Source organism: Sceloporus undulatus, chromosome 4 (assembly GCF_019175285.1).
Source record: "Sceloporus undulatus isolate JIND9_A2432 ecotype Alabama chromosome 4, SceUnd_v1.1, whole genome shotgun sequence".
Taxonomy (NCBI): domain Eukaryota; kingdom Metazoa; phylum Chordata; class Lepidosauria; order Squamata; family Phrynosomatidae; genus Sceloporus; species Sceloporus undulatus.
In genome coordinates this window covers 245,664,881-245,676,024 of record NC_056525.1, presented here as the reverse complement: position 1 = coordinate 245,676,024, position 11,144 = coordinate 245,664,881, and the positions used below count along the sequence as shown (strand labels likewise).

General features: G+C 41.9%; 1 protein-coding gene across 7 annotated transcripts in view; it reads left to right on the top strand.

Annotated features, from left to right (window-relative positions):
* Nucleotides 1-11,144, top strand: part of TSNARE1 (t-SNARE domain containing 1) — a 485,050-nt gene that overhangs the window by 422,597 nt on the left and 51,309 nt on the right. The window contains exon 13 of one of the 7 annotated variants that reach the window (XM_042464554.1): nt 7,387-7,608. The exons of the other annotated variants lie outside the window; for them this stretch is intronic. The gene's annotated coding sequence lies outside the window, so the exon portion shown is untranslated. Of the gene's footprint in view, nt 1-7,386; nt 7,609-11,144 lie in introns of those variants that run through there. 7 annotated transcript variants of the gene reach the window in all.

Genomic DNA, 11,144 nt, shown 5'->3' with positions numbered 1-11,144 from the left:
TTTCTAATTTGAGGTAGAATCTCTTTTCCTATAGTTACATCTATTGCTAGACTCTGAAGCAGCAGAAAACAAGTTTGCTCCATCCTCAATATGGCATCCCTTCAAATGTTTATACATGGCTATCATGTCACCACTTAACCTTCTCATCTTCAAGCTAAACATACCCAGCTCCCTATGTCTCTCCCCATAGGGCTTTATAGTTTCCAGACCTTTCACCATTTTGGTCTCCCTACTCTGGACATACCCCAGCTTGTCAACATCCTTATTGCTAACAAAGCCAATGCGTTTTTAGGCTGCATCAATAGAAGTATAGTGTCTAGATCAAGGGAAGTAATAATGCCACTCTATTCTGCTTTGGTTAGGCCCCACCTGGAATATTCTGTCCAGTTCTGGGCACCACAATTAAAAAAGGACTTTGAGAAACTGGAGCGTGTCCAAAGGAGGGCGACTAAAATGATGAAAGGTCTGGAAACCATGCTCTATGAGGAACGACTTAGGGAGTTGGGGATGTTTAGCCTGGAGAAGAGAAGGTTAAGAGTTGATATGATAGCCCTATTTAAATATTTGAAGGGATTGTCATGGTTGAGGAGGGAGCAGGCTTGTTTTCTGCTGCTCCAGAGACTAGGACCCGAAGCAATGGATGCAAGCTGCAGGAAAAGAGATTCCACCTCAACATTAGGAAGAACTTCCTGACAGTAAGGGCTGTTTGACAGTGGAACATACTCCCTCGGAGTGTAGTGGAATCTCCCTCCTTGAAGGTCTTTAAACAGAGGCTGGATGGCCATCTGTCAGCGATGCTTTGATTTGGATTTCCTGCATGGCATGGGGTTGGACTGGATGGCCCTTGTGGTCTCTCCAACTCTACGATTCTATGATTCTATGAATTGTGGTGACCAGAACTGGACACAATATTCCAGGTGAGGCCTGAACAAAGCAAAATAGAGTGGTACTATTTCTTCCCTTCTTCTAGACACTATAGACACTATACTCCTATTGATGCAGCCTAGAATTGCATTGTTTTTCTTAGCTGCTGCATCACATTGCTGACTCATGTTCAGCCTGTGGATCACAATCCACAAAGTTGATCACAATCCATGAAGACTCCTAGATCCCTTTCTCATATACTGCTGTCAAGCCAGGTGCCACCCTTACTACAGCTGCATTCATATTTAACTACTCAAGTGCAGTATCCTGCATTTCTCCCTGCTGAAATTAAATTTTGTTAGTTTTGGCTCAGTGTTAAGATCATTTTGAATTCTGACCCTGTCTTCAGTGTCCCAATGAGTTATAGCGAGCATACTGTCAAGTCTGCATCTACAGACTTCTAACTTTACTTAACCTCAATTCAGATCCAAGCACATTTAGGATTTGTCTTTCTGTTCTGCAGGATGAAGGCTGTCCTTTCTTTTTTGTATGTTTGTTTTTAAAGTGTAGATTTTTGTGTACATTTTTCTTTTAAAATGGTACATATTAAATAATAATAAATAAAAGCTTTATTTCTAGCCCGCCTTTCCAGTGATCAAAGCGGGTTACAATGGTGGATTTTGCATGTGTACTCTTCATTGACTAAGATGGGGTGGGAACTGTATCATCCTCTAGGATGATGTTGAACTGCACCTCCCAGCAACCTGAGCTAGCATGGTCAATGCTAAAGAATTCTGGGAATTACAGTTCAACAAAAGATGGAGGGTGACACAATACCTATCCATGAGCTAAACCAGTGATGGTAAACCTTTTAGAGGCCGAGTGCCCAAACTGCAACCCAAAATCCACTTATTTATTGCAAAGTGCCATGTCCCTTTGGCTTTCTAGTAACAAACTCTGGCAAACTCTGTGCTGGGGCGACGGCAAATGTGCCCACAGAGAGGGCTCTGAGTGCCACTTCTGGCATGCATGCCATAGGTTCGCCATCACTGGGCTAAACTAAAGAATGTCTTGGCTGTGGTTTGGTACACCTTTCACACATTTTTCAGTGCATACTTTTCAAATGTGCACATTCAATCCGATGTGTCCACAGAAATTCTCAAGTTCTTAAACATAAAGATTTATCTTTGTTCCACATAGTGCAGTTGGCATATGTAAACGATCTGCATAAGAGAGCCATCTGAGTAGATTCCTGGCACAATCCTAGATGCAACTCACCATTTAGGCAGCAGCAAAGCTACTTCTGTTTGGACAGGCATTTTAGGTGGCCAGTCTGTTTTATTATATTTTTAGTACCTTAATTCTCTTTTATGACTGTTCTTAGTTGCTTTTATTGCATTCTGGAGTTGTATGACAATTTTAAAAATATGTTTGTGCATGTTTATTATCCATTGCTTTAATAGTTTTGGTGGAAGGAAACTTTATAGGTAATCTAATTAAAATGTATGATTTATTTGCTAGTAGGGGTGGTATTTAGGGGGAGAATATTAGCACTTGAAATGCAAAGATTTCATAAGTTTAACCAGGGGTGTAAGAATATGGATGAATACAAAAATATTGAGTCATCAAAATTCACACACTTCAAAGGTTGTGCAGCCCAGACTGCTGTTTCAGCTGTTGGGCTAGTTTTATTCCCTATAGCCATCCTTTCCCATTCCAAATTCCTCAGGATTTTCCTCTTTACCATGTAAATCATGCAATCGTTTCTGAAATCCTTTTGGTGGTTTGTTGTTGTTGTGCATTCAGATCATTTCCAACCTATGGGAACTCTAAGTGGAACCTATCACAGGGTTTTCTTGGGCAGATTTGTTCATAGGGGATTTGCCATTCTCTTAGGTTGAGAGAGTGTGACTTGCCCAGGTTCATCCAGTAGGTTTCCATGGCTGAGTAGGAATTCAAACCCTGGTCTTCATGAGTACTAGTCCAGCACTGAAACCACTATACCATACTGACTTTATGTTGCTATCTTACACATGTGCAAATTTTTCTCCAGAAGCATTAGGACATTTTTGTTCTTCATTGTGGAATGTCTGTAAAATGCTGTCATTTGCGGCTCGGAGGAGCCCCAGCAGCCAAACCGCGTGACTCCTCTGCGCCGCAAAAAAGAAGCTGCAAAATGCAGCTTCTTCTTGCGGTGTGCTAATGACGTCGCAAGGTGCCAGTGGCTCACTCGCGACATCATTAGCACTGCGCAACGTGCGGACACTAAGCGTCCACGACGTCAAGATGGCGGAGCCCGTGTAGAACGGGCGCCACCATTTTGTATGCGCCGAGCACATACTAGGGTTAGGGGCATCCAGAAAGGACTCCCCTTTCTAACCCTAGTACAGGCGCGGCACGTACTTGTTGCCCACGTGTAACGTGCCAGAGTTGCGTATATAGTCCTATTGTTTATTCAGATGTGCATGCATGTTCACTTCTGCATCTTGTTGCACATGCTGGTGTGCATTCAGTTGCATGTTAGATGTAACTGCACATATAGAAGGGATTTATATCTGGTCATACCGTCAGTAGCCCATTTGGGTCCATAGTCAGTTGTGTAACACTGCCACTCAACACAAGAGTTGTCTTGCACAGTCAATGTGTGGCTCTACATGCAGAGACTTATGTTATGCCACCACACGGGAGGATACCAGTCTTTATATTTAATTCCTACTCTTAGTTCTGAGGTTGACTTTAAAAATCCACAAATCACAGGCTGCTTATTTGCTGATTTTGGCTTTTGCCAGTGCTTGACATGAAGTCAGTCAAATCAGTCGGTGGATCCTGATCTGACACACTCTGAAGTCTTTATCCCATCAAAGTCCCACTGCAAAGGCCACCCGCCACTTTAGGCATTAGCATATGCCTATCAGCCACATTGATAAACCAGGGGAGTTCTCTTATCAGCACATAGTCCTCAAAGTTTGGACACAAGGGGAAGGGCACAGAGTTAATGAAGTCAGCAGTAAGGCTGTGCTGATATCTAGTTAGTTTTCCAAAGGTTATATTTGCACTGGAATTTCTGTTTAAAAGTATACATGGTGCGTGCAAATAATCTCCTCTGTAACTCAAACTATTGCCATCTTCTGGCATAAAGACCACATGTTTCTTCAGATAATTTGATTAAAGTTTGCTCTTTTGTGCACAAAACCATTGTTGCATGAGTACAGAATGTGGGGAGAGTAGAACTGGAAAGAATTTAGGTGGTCTATCAGATCATAAGCTAAGACATTGCTATGCAGTGATCACTTCGTGCTTCTACACAGTAGAAATAATGTAGTTTCACAACACCTTAAGTGCTGTGGCTGTATCCTATGGAATTCTGGGATTTTTAGTTTTACTACATCTTTAGCTTTCTCTGCCAAAGAGTGCTGGTGCCTGAAAAGAAATGTGTTTTGCTGTGTAGAAAAATTCTTCCACAATATTTTTGGAACATTTGACTCCTGGGAAGAAATTGCCCAGGATTCTTGTTAGTCTATTATTCTTCCCAACAGGGTTTCCCAACTGCTGGGAACCCCATTTTTTCAACCTGGGAATGACAAATAACGCCTATTCTTTTCATACCTAGTATAAAGTTACACTCTGTCTCTTTGATGTAGAATCTTGGCTTTAACAGCTATGAAGAAACAGCGAAGAAATTCCCAGCTTTATTTTCTAGAGCAGGGGTAGGCAACCTTTTTGAGCTGGGGGCTGGGTTGCTGTCCCTCAAACAACTGGGGGGCCGAAGCCAAAAAATAAATAATTAAATATTTTTTTTTATAAATTAAATATATAAATAAACCACGACAAATGTCTGAGGCTTCTATAGACAATTGCCCCCCAAAGTCCCCGGCGACAATTGGCGGCAGGACCAGGCTGGGGCCAGTCCCAAGGCTTCGCTGGGCTGGATCCGGCTCGCAGGCCACAGGTTGCCTACCCCTGTTCTAGAGGCTGGACTTCCCTTTTTTCACAGTGATAGTTTGCAGCAATATCTGCTGCCAGCTGTAGAGAGAAGGGAAAAAAGCATACATATTAAAAATGGGTTCAGAGAAAGTTATTATTGAGGAGGTATTAAGCAGGTTCAGCTGTGTCCATCCTAGTGCGCCATACTGTATTTCCACCCACACACTCCGTCTTTTTTCCCTTTCCTTTTCATTTTGTAATCAAATGTGAATTTTTGGTGCTTAAATGTTGTTTCATGCCTTGCACTCTTTTCATAAAAGAAGATAGCTCAGTGCAGATAGAGCTGGCCCCACATTAATGCAGCTGTTAATAACTGGATGCCAAGGCTTTCAGCTTCTGGGCTTTTAGAGTGACAATTAATGCTGGCGGAAGGAGGTTTTCATACCAATGGGTTACACCATGTGGCAGAAAGCAGGGCACATGTGTTTGTCCTCCAACTGTGCATGGTGCGTTGTCACATCCAAAGAGTGAATTTTCATGGGAATATCAGGGGAATTGGGTGGGGGAGCTGTCCCGTTGGAAACTGTTCGGGAGTTTTCCACTCCAATGTGTGTGTATGTATATAAAGTGGGCCCTTGTTATCTGCTGGGATTTGGGTCCAGAACACCCCATGGATATCAAAATCCATGGATGCCATTAAATACAGTGCCATAGTAAAATGGTGTCCCTTATATTAAAAGGGGGGGAAAATGAGCTTTGCTCTTTGGAAGTTATATGTTTTTAAAATATTTTCAAGCTGTGGAGGCTTGAATTCGTGGATAAAGAATCTTTGGATACAGAGGACCGACTGTATACACACACAAACACAAACACACTAGAGTGCCCAAAGTGCAGGCCAAGGGCTGCATATGGCTCCCAGGGCCATTTTTATAGCTATCAGGCCCCATGTGGGTCAAAATTATTTCACTCTGAAATTACCTCTGGGGCTGGGGTGTCATATTGAGGATGGAGCAAGCTGGTTTTCTACTGCTCCAAAGAATAGAATCCAGAGCAATGGAAGCAAACTACAGGAAAAGAGATTCCACCTCAACATTAGGAGGAACTTCCTGACAGTAAGGGCTGTTTGACAGTGGAACACACTCCTTCCTCAAATAGACTAGATGGCCATCTGTTGGGGATGCTTTGATTGTGAGTTCCTGCATGGCAGGTGTTGGACTAGATGGCCTTTGTGGTCTCTTCCAACTCTACGATTCTGTGGAGAGCTAATGTACCTCCCTAGTCTTTCACATTTGCCCACCTCTGATAGCAATAGCAAGAGCAGGTACATTTCTACACTGCTTATAAGTACACTTAAGCACTCCCTGAAGTTTAAAATGCATAAGCTAATTGCCCCCAACAAGCTGGGCATTCATTTTAACGACCTCGGAGGGATGCAAGCCTGATATATGTGCACATATATTTGTAAGTATGTATGAAATACATATATGAGAAAACATTATTCTGTTCATAGAGGGTCAAAAATATTAAAATGGAAGTTTCATTGCTGGAATAATAATTTTTGTCCAGAAAGTCCACTTTGAAATAATGGCTGAGCAGTTGTGTCTATCCCTGCATGTGGAGTTAGGCATTGATTATGCTACACAGATCTGTGTTGAATTACGGGGTTGGAACTCTGAATGCACAAGTGAATGGTCAACTGAATGTACATGTGTATGCACAACAACTTGTGAATGTGTGCCACATGCCTGCGGCTGTTGCAGAAATAAAGCAATTTGACACTACTTTAACTGTCATGGCTCATCCTGTGGAATCCTGGGGTTTGTAGTTTGGTGAGGTATTCAACTTGATCTGTCAGAGAGTTCTGGTGCCTCACTAAACTACAGATCCCAGGATTCTGGAGGATAGAGTTGTAGCATTTAAACTGGCATTGAATTGCTTTATTTCTGCAGTATGGATATATCCTCAGAGTGAGACAACGGCAAACCTCTTATGAATAAATCCTTTGAAGATAATACCTTTGAGTTGCCCTAAGTCAGAACCAACTTGAAGGTACACAGCAACAATCATATATTAAGTATATAACGCTTTAAAGGGCATTATAACGATGAAACCGGTAAATATAATAAGAAAAATGCTATTTAAATGGCATGGTATTGATCTTAGACATTACATGCGGAATTGTTGCAGTGCAGAGTCAGGATTCCAGTCCTGATGTTTTGGACTTCAGTTCTCAGAAGCCACAGCCAGGAATACTGGGATCTGAAGTCTTAAACATCTGGGTGATCAAAGTGTGGGAATCCTTATGCTAGACCTTTTCCCAGTAAACTCTATTACTTTAGAGTGAACATCTCCAATATCTTCCATTTCCTAGGTTTTGGCACATGAGGCCACTGAGTTTTCAGGACCTGAATCTTATAATTCCAACTAGAGTAGACCCACAGAATCACTTCTTACACATATTTAAATCCAATTACTTCAATGGGTCTTCTCTAGTGGATTCCCTCTAGGTCACCAATGGCATTCAGATTTTAGTCTTCAGTGGATTGTTTGAGATGCTGTGATTTCTTTCTTTTCTTTACTCCTCTGGTGCTTCTGCAGACCTTGGAGTTCCTCCCAGCTTGGTGATAACTTTCCTCCCTTATTATGCATGGATTGAGCAATTTTGGCACATGGAGAGCTGTGTTTGTAATTCCTGTGATGGCATTTCTATGATGATGGTGGATACAAGAAAGAGATCAAATGTTTCCAATAAAATTGTTCACTCTTTCTTATCTGTATGGAACAGATTGCTATATTCTGTCTTCTGTTTACATATTAAAGAGAAATTTACAAATAAATAAAAACATTCATCATCTGCTAATCTTGAAGTCCTGCGGAAACACTCAAGGGCTAAAAATGCCTGGGGAAGCAGATTCTGGGATTTCCATATCAGTGGCTAGTTAAGATGCCATATGGCCTAGGCAGGTTCTCAGAATAGCATTGTTCATGTGAATCAATTATAAAATTAATACACAGATGGCATCTCATCCTGGTAAGACTGAACCACCCTTTCTCAAGCTTGAGATATGGTAGACTACAGCTCTCATGCTGGCTAGGTATGCTGGGAGTTGTACCACCATTACATGGAGCTCTCTGTTGTGATGCCAGGTCCCTCTGTGCCACCTGATGCTGTGGCCACCAGGGCGTGTTGCTCACTCTGGGGTCAGAACAAGGTGCCCAGCATTGATCACATGGCTGGACACCTGGTTCTGATCTCAGAAGGAGCAACTTGCCATAAGCAGTGTCATGGTGGCACATCAGGACATGGCATAAACAACTGCTTGGCATTGCAGTGGAGGGCTTGGGATATTCCAGGAAGATCCAGAACCAAAGGTGAGATTTTAAAAGAAAACATTAGAAGGGTGGTATAGAATGGGTTTGGTGCAGAACTGACTGGACATCATCTGGTCCGTTTCCACCAGAACTGGGATTTGGGCTGTGCATCGTCCGGACCTATCACCATGGGAATGAGGGAAGGACATTTCATTTGGCCCATGCAGACAGGGCCTAGGTGTATCCTTTCAGACTCGGATCTATGGCTTCTTTGATTGAGTTCATCCATTGGCCATGCGATCGTCCTCTTTTCCTACTGCCTTTTACTTTGCTTGGCATTAGCACCTTTTCTAATGAGTCATGTCATCTCTCAAGACAAAGTGGTATAGTGTTTTTTGAGTGTTGGACTATGACTCTAGAGACTAAGGTTTGAATCCTAGCTCAGCCATATAAACTCATTGGGTGACCTTGGGCTAGACACATGCCCTCAGCCTCAGGAGCAAGTAATGGCAAACCCCTTCTGAACAAATCTTGCTGAGAAAACCCTACAACAGGTTCCCCTTAGGGTCACCACAAATCAGAAATGACCTGAAGGCACACAGCAATAAACATGTCATGTGTCCAAAGTTCAACAGCCTCAGTTAATTCAATGTGACTTAAAGGAAGGGTTCACATTTGATTTGCTTCAGGACCCATTTATTCCTCTTTTTTGGTTTCTACTCTCCTTCAGCATCACACTGGTAATGAGTGAAAGCATCTCATGATAGCCTTTAGGACTGAAGAATGGGGTATACTGTAAATACCATAATAAATATGGATGCCACACCCAAACTCTGCCCCCAGGCCAGCCTTAAAGGCCGGTCTTCACAACCCCTTAGAATAGTTGGAGGATATGTTACATTAAGGATAGAGCAAGTTTGTTTTCTCCTGCTCCAGAGAATAAGACCCAGAGCAATGGATTCAAACTACAGGAAAAGAGATTCCATCTCAACATTAGGAAGACCTTGTGGAGAATGGAGTTTGACAGTGGAAGATGCTGCTGCCTAGGAGGGTGATGGAGTCTCCTTCTTTGGAGATTTTGAACCAGAGACTGGATGGCCATGCTTCGATTGTGTTTTCCTGTCTGGCAGAATAGGGTTGGACTGGATGGCCCTTGTCCCAATTCTATCGTTCCATCTTACTTAGGAAATGCAGACAACAGCTGTGAGTGAAAAAAAGACAAATTATATGTGAACATGTTTCAAAAAAATCCCAACTCCTTGCCTAACCTACACATGTGAAAGAAGCCACAAAGAGATGGATGCAGCCATTGAGGTTCAGCAGATACGACACAACAGCCACTGTTTCAGACCAATATTCTCTCTATTGGATCTTCCAATGCACCGTCATAGACTGCAAGTGAAGTGGACGAATTTTCAGCTATAATAGATTTGTAGAAAGATGGAGTCACCATGGTCAAGAGAAATAGCATTTTTAGAGTGAGGCCTGCAAAATGTAAATGAGGATTGCTGCAGAGGTGTTTTAAGGCACAAGCTGACTTAAAGTGAAGGCCTGTAACACAGAGAGCCAGGAACAAACAGAGAGTCATAATTCATTCAAGATAAGGAGGCTCCTCTGCTGAAGGTTAGGAGAGGGGGGCCAGGGTAGCCAAGGAGGAAAGCAATGAATGGAATGCAATCCTAATGTATGCATGTGTCTTTGCCCTGACTGCAAGAAAGCTATATGTTTGAACTGTAAATTAGCCAATAAGATGCAGTGAAGAAGCTTCTTTGTTTAAAATACTATAAAAGTTAGTCATTTTGCTCTGTTTGGGGCCTCAGTCTTTGGAGTTTTAAATTCTACCAAGGACATTTTTCCTTTGTCAACAATTGGAAATAAACTTTGAATTTTCAGACTGCTGGGTCCACTGTCAATCCTGCTTCGTCAAAGACCTGTGAACTTTGTGAGAGGAAGTCCGTGTTCCTGAGATGTCTATTACACAAGCAGTACCCCATCCAAAAAAAGGACCATCCCCCAGGAAATAACAAAAATTAAAAGCGGCCCAAAATTTCCTTATTATTTGGGGGGGGGGGTGTTTGATGGTATTTAAAAAAAGATCAATAGTGCAGCCTATTCCACCACCCCACCACCCCCATGACAACCTAGTGAAAAAGTGAGTTGCCATTCTTGGTGGAGGGGGGTGCATCAAGGAGATTTTCCCCATGGAAAAAAAAGGCCAAATTATTATTGAGAAGGAAATCAGGGGCCACAATAACAGGTTTGGGGGTTGTGTGTGGTCACAAGGCTGCCTGTGCCTATCCTAGAAGTAAAGGGATGGTTTCAAAATGAGTTGTGAAGATTTCTGAGCTTTTCCTTGTCAACAGAGTTCACAACACTCCTTTCTTTGGGGTCGATACTGCCGTAAGTTCTATAATCAAGAATGCAGCTCTGTGTTTTGTTGTTTTTTTAGACCCCCCTCCCCTCATACAGACACACACAAAGAGAAAACTTGGTTATTTTTGTAGTGTAGTGTCCCTCATTTAACTATAGCCTGGAGACAGATTTGTCAAAGCATGTACCAAATGAGGCCTATTTTCAACTGATGGGAGCAGAATATTGTATGTTTTGACAATTGGTTTTAAAAAGAATCAAAATCTCATTCCCTCCCCCCTTCTCCTCATACCTTGTAGTTTTCATTTTGGTAAGGGATATTTTATTTCAATTACATATTGAAGACTATTTTAAGTCCTTGAATCCAAGTTTTTCTGTCTCCCCCTGCTTTATATATAAAAAAGTATGAGCATATCACACATACACAATATGAAAAAGTGTTCCTTTTTCTTCTCCATCATAATATTTTCTGATATGCTGGACCTCTTACCCTTTCCCTCCACCTCTCCCTTCTCCTTTTGTGTCATGTCTTTTTAGATTGTAAGCCCGAGGGCAGGGAACCATCTAATTAAAAAGATTGCATGTACAGCGCTGTGTAAATTTACAGCGCTTCATAAATAAAGGATAATAATAATAATAATAATAATAATAATAATAATAATAATAATAATAAT